At 39.3% G+C, this 12,120-nt stretch overlaps 1 protein-coding gene across 6 annotated transcripts in view; it reads right to left on the reverse strand.

Annotated features, from left to right (window-relative positions):
• LOC132055026 (calcium-transporting ATPase 3, endoplasmic reticulum-type) overlaps window positions 1–12,120 on the reverse strand; it is a 91,381-nt gene that overhangs the window by 37,294 nt on the left and 41,967 nt on the right. The window lies entirely within an intron of this gene.

Here is a 12,120-nt window from a genome sequence, read left to right on the forward strand (position 1 = left end):
CTGACTGATAATTAGAAATCATGGACCTAACAGCATCCCATGAAACAGAGGACACTAAAGTTGGTTAGACATCACAGTAGGTTATCGAGTTATTGCTGTCCTATGCACTATTCTAATCCAAATGCCCACAGGGGGATGGACTTGAACAGCTTTGACACTAAGTGAATTCTTCCTACCTGCCTAGGCGTTGGTGAGTAAAGTTACCAAGTACTTGTGTCAATGGGGCCTAGTATGATATGATCCTGGATCGCGGGGGCAAAGCGGAGCACATTGTGGATGATGTCAAATAGTTTAGCGGACCGTTGACTCACTCCAAGCCCAAAAAGTGCAAGGAATGCATGCTAGGAGCTGCATGATCTTCAAGAATCGACTGGAAGATGTTTGGAGAACCACGTTAATGATCATGCAACTGCAAAGGTTCTCCAAACATCTTCCAATCGATTAGTGAAGATCAAGCAATTCCTAGCATGCACTCCTTGGACTTTTGGGCTTGGAATGAGTCAACGGTCTGCTAAACAATTCGACATCATCCGCAAAGTGCTCCGCTTTTCCTCGGCGATCTAGGACCGTATCATACTAGGCCCCATTGACACGAGTACTAGGTAACTCTACCCACCAATTCATAGGCAGGTAACAACTCAAACCCACGTTCTGAGCATTTGTACTTAAATTCATGTTTTGACGTCTTGGACATGTTGCCCTTACCTTTTGAGACTTAGCGAAGGTCCTGGTCGAGGCCCGAAGGGCTCTGGAAAGTTTTGGAATGCGATCTTGTTTGCGAAAGTTAAAAGGCTGAATTAGGAAACCGACCCCTCTTTTTGAGTATTTGTGTGTCATTGTGTGAATTGAAGCTTCACATGAGTGTATATTATGTTTTTGGACTTGTTGGCATGCTTAGGTCTGCACCCGAGGGGCTCGGGGATCTTTCGGCATCATTGGAACAAAGTTTGAGATCGCATATTTTTCTGGTACTGGTGACTTCTTTCCTACCGCAAGGGAACCAATCACAACCACGGAGCACTGGTGGGTAGTGGATCGCAATTGCGAGGAGGATTGTCTCATCCGCGAAGGGTGTTTGGGTCAGACCCCCATATCATGCTTCACGAATACGAGCTAGGGTCTCGCGAATGCGCATTGTAGCTGATAAAAGCTGAGTTCAAAATTCCAGCAGCGTTTTAAGACTAATTTTAGGGGTTTTAGAAAGATAAGCTCTCGGACTTGGATCAAGGAGAAGAGGGATTTCAACCCCAAATTCAAGTTAATGATTCCTTGTATTAATCTACAGTTCATGTGTTAAGATTTGGACCATGAAATCATGTTTGATCAAGAAGCTTGAATTGGGAGATTTTGTCCTTATACTATAAAAGGAAAATCATCAATATGACCTATAATTTGATGCCAAAATAGGTTTTTTGATTATTGTATAGAATTCCTGAGCTTATGGGTAACGCATCCATGTAGTCAATTTCGAGTTTCGGACTGTTAACCTGAGGGACGGGTTTGAGTTGACCAAGGATTGACTTTGACCCCAAGGTTTTTTTTTTTTTTTTTTTTTTTTTGATCAAATTAAAAATTCCATCGATAATAAATAGGCCACCTTGGCCGTATACAAGAGATATACCAAAAAAGGAGAAACCTACAACATATGGTTCTTTCCAAAAGACACCCAATCCTCTATACAGATAAGAACTACATGGGTGCACCAAAAGAAAATAAGGGATCAGAGACTACTCCTCAATTGAGCAAAGCTCATCTCCACCCCTTCAAAAGCTCTCCTATTTCCAGATATTTACAGCATGGTCCTAGATCAGCAAAGGACTGTTGCAGAGTTGTGGACACCTCAAGGCTGGAATTTCACCTTCAGAAGACACATCAATGATTGGGAAATACAAAGTGTGGCTGATTTTTTCAATACACTAGAACAATTCAATGGACTTCAAGTAGCGAGGATGTTTTTTGGTGGTTGGGGAACAACAAAGGAGTTTTTAAAGTTAATGCAGCATATAGGATGATGAATCAATCGAATCAACAGATAACGGCCTTGGAAGCACATTTGGAGAACTAAAATTCCACACAAACTTTCATGTCTTGTATGGCTCTTAGCCAAAGAAACAGTCTTACACTAGATAATCTGATGAAAAGGAAGATACCTTTGTGTTCTAGATGCTTCCTACATGGAGAAACAACGGAAACAGTAAATCATCTATTCCTTCACTATAAGTTTACACAACAGCTCTGGAGAATATTCTTAAATCTTAAAAGTATATCTTGGACCATGCCTGGAAAGGTCTCGGAGGCTTTAAAGAGTTGGGAGGAAGCAAGCTTGCTGGCCAAGAACAGAATCAGATGGAGAATTGTCCCTGCCAGCATATGCTGGACAATCTGGAAGGAGAGAAACTCTAGGTGTTTTGATGGCATAGAGAATGGCGTGTAGAAAGTCAAGCTGAATTGTATCTTACTGCTTTGTTTTTGGGGTAATCAGGTCTACTCAGATGATACTGTTACTATCATTGATGTTTTAGATTCAATATAGCCTTAAAACAGTAGTGTCCTGGAGTACCTTTGTAAATATGGTTTCAGCACAACCTATGTACTGTTTTGCTCAAATGATATAGAATACAGTTACCGGTTTCAAAAAAAAAAAAAAAGGCTCTCCTATTTCATTCCTTCCAAATGACCCACATTAACACACGAGGAGTAACATTCCAAGCCTTGTGTATCTTCTTCTAGCTCCACTCTTCCAGCTGAACATCAACTGTTCACAGAGCTTGGCATTGCCCAAGAAGCGCCAACCAATCTAAAGATATCCCACCATAACCTCGTGGCTATTTTGCAATGCAATAAAATATGATCCACATCCTCAAATTATGGGATTGATTTCCCTAGACTAATTTGGACATGTTATTGATGAATTTAAATAGACTGAAGCCGTCTGAGTTCAGTTGGGTTGACTTTGGCACTTCAAGTAAGGTTTGACTATCGAATTTCAGACAAGCGAGACTTTAACTCTTAGCTTGTTTGATTTTTCATAAAAGCACGTTATATGTGTTGCTTATGTGACCATCTAGTTCGTTGATATGATACCAATGGGCACCGCTCCTTCAAGGCCTTTCACTCGTAGCCAAGCCAAGGAGCTCCAAGACTTGCAAGTGATGTTCATGAAGAGAGAGGCGCTTGAAGAACATCTCTCAAGTGTGTATAACGTGTGGATGATTGCTTGGGAGGATGTTGAAGAACAAGGCATAAGAAGGGGAAGCCATAAAAAGTGGCTAAAAGTGCAATCGGCCAAAGAAGAGCCAATGTTGGCTATTTTCGGCCAACTTGTGGCTACTTTTGCCAAAGGCCACTTTTGGGCCATATGTGATGACCCGCCACGTCATCATGCCACCTAGGCGCCACGTGGAACTATTTTTGCCATGTAGGAAGCTTATGTGGATGCTTACATGGAAAGGAGGCTAGCTTATGTGAGAAGGTTCTAGAGAAATATGGAGATTTCTCATGGAAGACCTTAGAACCTTATGGAATTACATGGAAAGTCCTTGGAATACTCTAGTTGTGTAGACATTTCTAGAATAGGGGTTTACTTGCAAATATGTAGGGACTTATATAATAATTATTATTTGCATAGTAGTCCCTAGATGAGTAGTATAAATAGGAGGGTGATTCATTTGTAAAAATCGTCAAGCAAAAATCAATCAAGTCTTCTATAATAAAAACCTTCCTAGCAAATTTCTCGTCTTATTTACCTACTATTCCCTTAGCGATCTTGAGTGTAGTAATCTAGGCTGACTTGGCATAGCAAGATCGTGAGCAAGTTGTGCAAGAACGTGAGCGAGTTGTCAAGTGCCGCACGTGCGCTTAGTTAAAGACTAAGGACGTGACAACGTGGTATCAGAGCGAAGGTTACGACTGAGGGAATGGCAAACAACGGAGAAATCAACGTCTTTAAAACCCAAGCCAACGTCATCCGGGATCCGCCGGCAAGAAGCGGCCCATAACAAAGAGGAATGACACCAACAAGAGCCAGGAGATGCCACCAGAGGTTGTGCCAAATGAAGGGCTTACATCCTAAGAACCATCTATCACTGAGGCGAGCGAGGATAACGTGGAGGTCCTGTCCGAGGACGTCTCGCTCGGTAAAGAGTGGGTTATAAAGGTTAACGTGGGGATGGACGCCATCGACATATTTGGCCAACGTTTAGGCAGCGAGGCACTCTTAGCGTTTCGAGGGTCATACTTGGAAGAGATTGAAAGCATCCGAAATGACTGGAAGGGCACATGCAGTCGAGATTGAGGTAAAGCAAACCATCACCGCCTTGTAGAGTCTGCACGGACTCGTGAGAGGCGTTAAGTACTATCAATGCCATAAAGGCAAAGATAGTGGTACTCGAAGAAAGCAGATTGATGTTAGTAATGACCGAGGAGGCGAACAATGTTGTCGTGACGAGGAGGCTAAGATCGAGGCTCCCAAGCCACCGTGTTCAAAAGGGTTCGTGATGCACGAGGTGGAGAACTTTTCTTTGGCACTCTTGGAGAATTATTTCGGCATGGAAAAGTGAGGGACGATGAGGCTAAGATCAACACATTCTGCGTTGTACCTAACGTAGATCGCCATGTTATGGTGGAGAAAGAAGGTCGCCGATGCGCGACAGTGAGGTCATGCACAATCAACACGCGTGAGATCGGTTCGAAGATGAGTTCAAGCGACGGTTCTTCCCAAATAATGTCTTGTATGAGGCAAGGCGCAAACTTAGAGAGTTGAAGCAGACAGGGAGCATTCGCGACTATGTCAAGGAGTTCACCACCCTTATGCTTCAAATTCCCAACCTCACTAGCGATGACTTGTTATTTCACTTCATTATGTCAAGGAGTTCACCACCCTTATGCTTCAAATTCCCAACCTCACTAGCGATGACTTGTTATTTCACTTCATGGACGGGTTACAGAACTGGGCTAAGCAAGAGTTGCAACGCCGACAAGTCGAAGTAATATGACCAAGCCATAGTAGAGCCGAGTCTTTGATGGATTTCAAGCATGACAAACGCGACAAAGGCAAAGGTCACGAGTCGAGGGGTGGATGCCAAGGTGGGGGACCGTGGTAAGAACAAGAAGTCTCAACAATACTACTCAGACTCAAAATGCCAACAAGTTCGATGGCAAAAAGTCAATGGTCGTCGGGCTATCTTTGAGAAGAAGGCGCGAGATCGAGAAAAAGGGATGCTACATATGTGGAGGACCACACGGCTTCAAAAATTGCCTCGACTTAAGAGCCTCAATGCAATGGTTCGTGAACGAAAGGAGCAGACGCAAGGAGAGAGTTCAAGCACCGCACAGTTAGGTATGATAAGCATATGTGGTGCTGTCAAGGAGCAACCCATCCAACCCGACGAGAATAGAAATCAATACGTGGATCTCACTATAAACAACAAGCTCGCTCGGGCATTGGTGGACCGGAGGGACTCGCGATTTTTGTGATCGAGGCTGCCGAAAGAGCCCTAGAGCCGAAGCTCGCTCCAATTAACGCCCTCGTTAAGACCGTGAATGCTAAGCCAGAAAATGCTCGTGGTGTAGCTAATGGCGTTGGTGTCAAATTGGGCGATTAGAAAGGTACGACAAACTTTACCGCCACTACTATGGATATCTTTGACATTGTTCTGGGGCAAGAATTCTTTAGACATTGTCATGCGATGATCGACCCCTACCTCAAACGTCTCTTGGTCTTGGAGCGAGAAGGAGCTTGCAAGGTGCCTACAGTGACTATGCCGCATGCAAAGGGCCAAACAAAACTTTCAGCTATGCAACTTGTCAAGGGGCTCAAGAAAGAGGAGCCAACATTTATGGCAACCATTACAAGTTTGGAGGAAGATAATGGTACCCAAGAGACACCACCGTCTTGGATAGATAATTAGCTCGAAGAAAACAAAGATGGTATTTCCGAAGAACTACGTAAGCACTTGCCTCTTGGGCGTGAGCTGGATCACAAGATTGAGTTGGAGTATGAACCGGGAAAGGGTCAAGTCATGCACCGATTACCGTCACCGCCTCGCACGATAGGGAGATTGGTATCATTGACTACTGTGCCGAGGCGTAAACACGAGCAAGAAGCCACTGCCATTTTCCTCGTGCATTGGAAAGGGAAATCACCGGAAGAGGTCACATGTGAACTATACAAAGACTTGTGGTAGTTTAAAAACAAGAGTCGAGAGTTTAAGCAGCAGCAGTGCGCCGCGGTCGTCGCAACATCAGGTGGGGGAGAGTGTGATGACCCGCCACGTCATCATGCCACCTAGGCGCCACGTGGAACTATTTTTGCCATGTAGGAAGCTTATGTGGATGCTTACATGGAAAGGAGGCTAGCTTATGTGAGAAGGTTCTAGAGAAATATGGAGATTTCTCATGGAAGACCTTAGAACCTTATGGAATTACCAGTGTTTTGGACGGCGCGCGGCGACAAAAGGCGACAAGGGCTTGCCTCGCCTTAAGGCGCGGCGCGCGGCGAGGCGCTCGCCTTTTTGAAGTGCGGCGCCAATAAATACCAAAAATTAAAATATTTAATTGCATATGTAAATAATCAAAATCTCACTAGCAATAACATATTAGCATATATTTCAATTCCAAAAATTAAAATTAGATAGTAGATACTAAAAGTCTAGAACTTGAATGAGTCAATGACTCAATAATTCATAAGTGACAAGACTAAAAGTCCATTGAATTTGAACCTACTGTTTATAACTGTATAACAAAATTTAAACAATTATTGAACAGAAAAAATAGGAGCAAAACAACCTTTTGCCTCGGCGGTCCAAACAAGAAAAAAACAGAGGAAAAAACAGAGGAGAAAAAAACGAGCAAACAACAGAGGAGAAAAAAACAGAGGGTAAAAAAACGAGAGAAAACGAGAAAAAGAAGAAGAGAATAGAAGAAGGGAAAAAAAAAAGAGAGGTGGCGGAAATAGGCAGTTGTCACGGAAAAAAGAAGAAGAAGAAGAAGAACGAAGAAGAAGCGAGAAGTCGAAAATAAGAAAGAAGAAGAATCAAGAAAAAGAAGAAGGAGAAAGAGACGTACTGCGGAAACCTTGAAGGAGAAGAGAGAGGAGGCAAACAAAAAACCTAGCCTTTATTTTTATTTAAGTCCTCCACTTCATTTAAGTCCTCCACTTCTTTTAATTGTTTTTTTTTAAAAAAAGTTACGCTCGCCTCGCCATAGCGGGCGCCTCGCCATGGCGCCATTAGCGCCTTTCTCGCCTTTTTTGTCGCCTTTTGAAGTGCACTTTGCTCGCCATGGCCATAAAAGGCGATGGAGCCTCGCCTCGCCACGCCTCTCGCCAAAGGCGAGAAGGCGCTCGCCTTTAACAACACTGGGAATTACATGGAAAGTCCTTGGAATACTCTAGTTGTGTAGACATTTCTAGAATAGGGGTTTACTTGCAAATATGTAGGGACTTATATAATAATTATTATTTGCATAGTAGTCCCTAGATGAGTAGTATAAATAGGAGGGTGATTCGTTGTAAAAAATCATCAAGCAAAAATCAATCAAGTCATTCTATAATAAAAACCTTCCTAGCAAATTTCTCGTCTTATTTACCTACTATTCCAGCGATCTTGAGTGTGGTAATCTCTAGCCGACTTGGCATAGCAAGATCGTGAGCAAGTTGTGCAAGAACGTGAGCGAGTTGTCAAGTGCCGCACGTGCGCTTAGTTGAAGTCTAAGGACATGACAACCCTCCGCATAGGTAGCATCCCTTCTTCTCGTTCTGCACCTTGTTGTAAAAGGTAAGACTATATATAGTTGCCTTAGTCAGTTCATTAGTTTTTTTGGTTGATTATTGAAGAAAAAACGCTTATAAGTGATAATTTGTTTAGTTATAGTTGTAAAAGGCAAGACTACATATAGTTGCCTTAGTCATTTCATTAGTTTTTTTGGTTGATTATTGAAGAAAAACTGCTTATGAGTGATAATTTGTTTAGTTAGTTAATTAGAGATTATCTTAGTGATTAGTTGTGTGGATCTTTGGTTGGTAATCTAAAACTCTTGTCCTTGATTATCTACATTGAATTGCTTATTTGTGGATTCATTTGAGTCTTCCTTGTTGATTATCAATTAGTATAGGTTCATTAGTAGGAATCAATTAGGAGGATTTAGGTTTAACATACCAAGATTTGCCTATAATTCCTTTACTAATTGGGTCTTGCTTTTACCTTAAGTCCTTGCATTTTAATTCCTTTTTGAATTTCTAGATTTTACATTATGAATCTTATCATTTGGTATCAAGAGCTTGGTAGAAGAATTGTTCCATCAATTCTTCGTCCTTTGGTTCTAGAACAAAAAAATCAAAATATATATATACATACATATAGAAAATTCGAAATTCTTCTAAAACCCCAAAAAAAAAAAAAAAAAAAAAAGAGTTGTGCTTGTTTCGTTGATTTGACACTAGATTCTTGTTCCCTAGTGTTATTTGAGTCAAAATTCAAAGTTTCAAGTTAATTGGATCATTTTTGAGCCATCAACCATTAATGGAGTTTGAAGGTGGAAGAACTTGAAGGTGGTCTTGGAGAAGAAGAGGAAATTAAGGTTTGAAAATTATTGGGTTTGTTTTTACTAGTGGGGGGAACCTACATTCGAAATTTGGGAATTTTTGGAGTTGATTTGAAGGTGATTGCAAATTTGGAGTTCTTGAAGAACTTTAAATCTTCATAGAAAAGAAGACCCAAAAAGAGGGTGTTTGATCCAAATTCTTCAAGTCAAGAGGTCAAAAAGTGTGTGTGGGCCCAAGTGAGTTTTCAAAAAAAATCATTTTTTTGCACGGAGTGCCCTTCTTTTGGGCTGGTCTTTATATTTTGCCCCTCATTTATGTCTTCTTTAATTTTTGCCTTTGCCGCCTGTTTAATGAAAGTTTTTTGACGAAATTACCTTACCCCATTAAAACTCTTTCTATTTCGTCATTTGCTCTTTTCTTTTCTTTTTTTTGCTTCTTTCCTCCTCTTTTTTGTGTATCTCATACGTTCTAAAACTTAGGTACGAATTTGGATCTTTTGCTCGTTTCAATATTTGTTTTTATGTTAAATTGTTGTTTGTTGAATTGATATCTTTGTCTTCGTCATTTTTTATATTTAATTGATCCTTTTTTATTTAAAATTATAGTGTTTTGTTATAGTGTCTCTACGATTTTTTCAACTTTAGTTTCGTTACCATGTATATATTTTGATTTTTTGAATATCGTATTATGAATGTCGTAATATATTTTAGCTGATTTTGATATGCGTTTTGGTTTTCTCTTTGTTGAATCTTTGAAGTTTTGCCTGTGAACAGCTTTTTATGTTGTTACTGCTGTTTTTGTTTAATAATCTGATTTTTTGAAGAATGTTTTTGTACGAGGCAACATATCTTCGGTCCGTAGAGTTTATGATTTTTGAAATCGAAGTTATGCGGATTCCGCATAAAGTTATGCTTTGTTGACATAACTTCATGAATTAAGTTAATTTATGTGTGTCTTGATTTTTTGGTATTGTCTTGTTAATAATTTTGATTTTTATGCAATCTTATGTGTTATTGGTGTTGTTTTGTTAATAATATTTTGTTTTGGTTATGAAAAATGAAAGTTTGCCTCTCACGGCATACTTTGTAATTTTGTAAAGTGAACTTCGCTCCCTCCCATAGACTTGTCTAATTCTTAACACTTGTGTATTTTTTTATTTTGCTTATGAAAATGAAAGTTGCCTCTAACAGCATACTTTGTTCTTTTGTAAAGTGAACTTCTGCCTCCTCCGGCATACTTTTCTAGTTCTTAACACTTGTATACTTGATGTTTTGCTTATGAAAATGAAAGTTTGCCTCTAACAGCATACTTTGTTCTTTTGTAAAGTGAACTTCTGCCTCCTCCGGCAGACTTGTCTAATTCTTAACACTTATGTACTTTTTTATTTTGCTTATGAAAATGAAAGTTGCCTTTAACAGCATACTTTGTTCTTTTGTAAAGTGAACTTCTGCCTCCTCCGGCATACTTTTTTAGTTCTAAACACTTTCCGGCATATTTTTCTAGTTCTTAACACTTGCGTAAATTTTTGTTTTGCTCATAAAAATGAAAGTTTGCCTCTAACAGCATACTTTGTTCTTTTGTAAAGTGAACAAAGATATTTTTCTAGTTCTTAACACTTGCGTAAATTTTTGTTTTGCTCATAAAAATGAAAGTTTGCCTCTAAAACATACTTTGTTCTTTTCTAATGTAAAGCATACTTGTCTAATTCTTAACACTTGTGTATTTTTTTTTATTTTACTTATGAAAATGAAAGTTGCCTTTAATAGCATACTTTATTCTTTTGTAAAGTAAACACGCCTCCTCCTAAGATACTTTTCTAGTTCTTAACACTTGCGTAAATTTTTGTTTTATTTTCCTTAAAAATGAAAGTTTGCCTCTAACAAGATACTTTGTTCTTTTCAATGTAAACTTCGCCTCCTCCAAGATACTTGTCTAATTCTTAACACTTGTGTATTTTTTTTATTTTACTTATGAAAATGAAAGTTGCCTCTAACAAAGATACTTTGTTCTTTTGTAAAGTAAACTTTTGCCTCCTCCGACATACTTGTTGTAACTTTGCCCGATTATTTTTTGTCAACCGAAGTTATTATAATTTCAAGTCCAAGTCATTGAGCATTGTATACTAATCAAATGGAACGTATAAACTAATAAAAATCGAACAAAGCAATAAATTTGATCAATTCTATGTTGTTGAGTAAAATTATGATTCGCAATGTTGAATCTCAACCGCATATCGTTGTTTAGTTCATAGAAGATGATTTGTTGTTATTTTCAAATATTAACAAATCTAAACTTAATAAAGCATCAAATTGAGTTGAATTACATTCAATTGAAACGCTATATATTATATATTTTATCTTTTTCGATGTTGTAGAAAAGAAAATCAATGGAGATTTCTCCGTGAAATGTTGGAACGATGGAACGATTGAAAGGTTTTGTTGTTGAAATGATGGATAGGTTTAATTGGATGTTTGGGGTTCATTACGTACTTTCGATTTTTATATGTTATGGGTAGGGGTAGTAAAGTCTTTTTCTTATTATCTTTTAGCTTAAAAGGGCAAATATTAAAGACCACGCATTACGGGGGCAAAAATTAAAGACCAGCGCATTTGAAGGGCATTCGCGCCAATTGCCCAAAAAAAATCAGAAATATTTAGCCCAATTTTCAAAAAAAAAAAAAAAAAAAAAATCACGCAAGTTGTCTTTAATTTTTATCCTTCAAATTACGAGTGGCGCGTGCGATGTCCTTCGCTTAAGACCCCGATCTAAGTGTCAAAACTTCTCCAAAAATTTTTCTAAGTCTTTGTCCACTTCTTATCTCCTTTCTTTCATTCTCTAAGCTAATTAACAACTAGTAATTGTTCTAACTTGATTGTTAATTAGCTCTTGATCATTGATGGTGGTAGTTGCACAAATGTGGTGAGCACGACATTGGTTGACCATATGAAATTTCCCCTATATTATCCAAAAGGGCCAAATATACCCCTCGTTATGATTGTGGAGAAGTGAGGGTCCCTTAAGCGGGTTGTAGTCTTTAGCATTGGCCCTACCAATTGAAGTCTTATGTGATGTGGTGCCAATACGCAAGCATGTCATATGTTACCAAAAGACATGGCAATTTGATAGGGATGCTCAACATAGTGGGAGATTTAACAAGTATTCCTTCGTCTCTGGGGTAAAAAGCATACTCTTACCCTATTGACACCCTATCAAATGAGTGAGGGCTTTCGAATCATGAAGGAACTCCGGGAGAGAGTGCAAAGGGAAGAGGTTGAGAAAGAGTCTTTACTTAGCCAAGAGGATCAAGGGGTAATAAAAGGGAAAACCAAGATGTGTACACTTGCCAAACCAAGCAATTGCCGAAAGGTGTTGAAAAGGGGAATCTGCGTGTGCCTTGTCATCAAGGATCTTACCCTTCAAAGTATTGTCAAAGGCGCAAACAAGCACGCTTCAATATTACAAACTGTCAAAACACATTTTAACATGTTCTCTGATCAATCTCTGGTGCACTTCGAGGTCATCAAATAATAATCGAGGCTCTAAGATTTATTTAACTTAACCACAATCAAACTCTACGA

The sequence above is a fragment of the Lycium ferocissimum genome, chromosome 1, assembly GCF_029784015.1.
Source record: "Lycium ferocissimum isolate CSIRO_LF1 chromosome 1, AGI_CSIRO_Lferr_CH_V1, whole genome shotgun sequence".
Taxonomy (NCBI): domain Eukaryota; kingdom Viridiplantae; phylum Streptophyta; class Magnoliopsida; order Solanales; family Solanaceae; genus Lycium; species Lycium ferocissimum.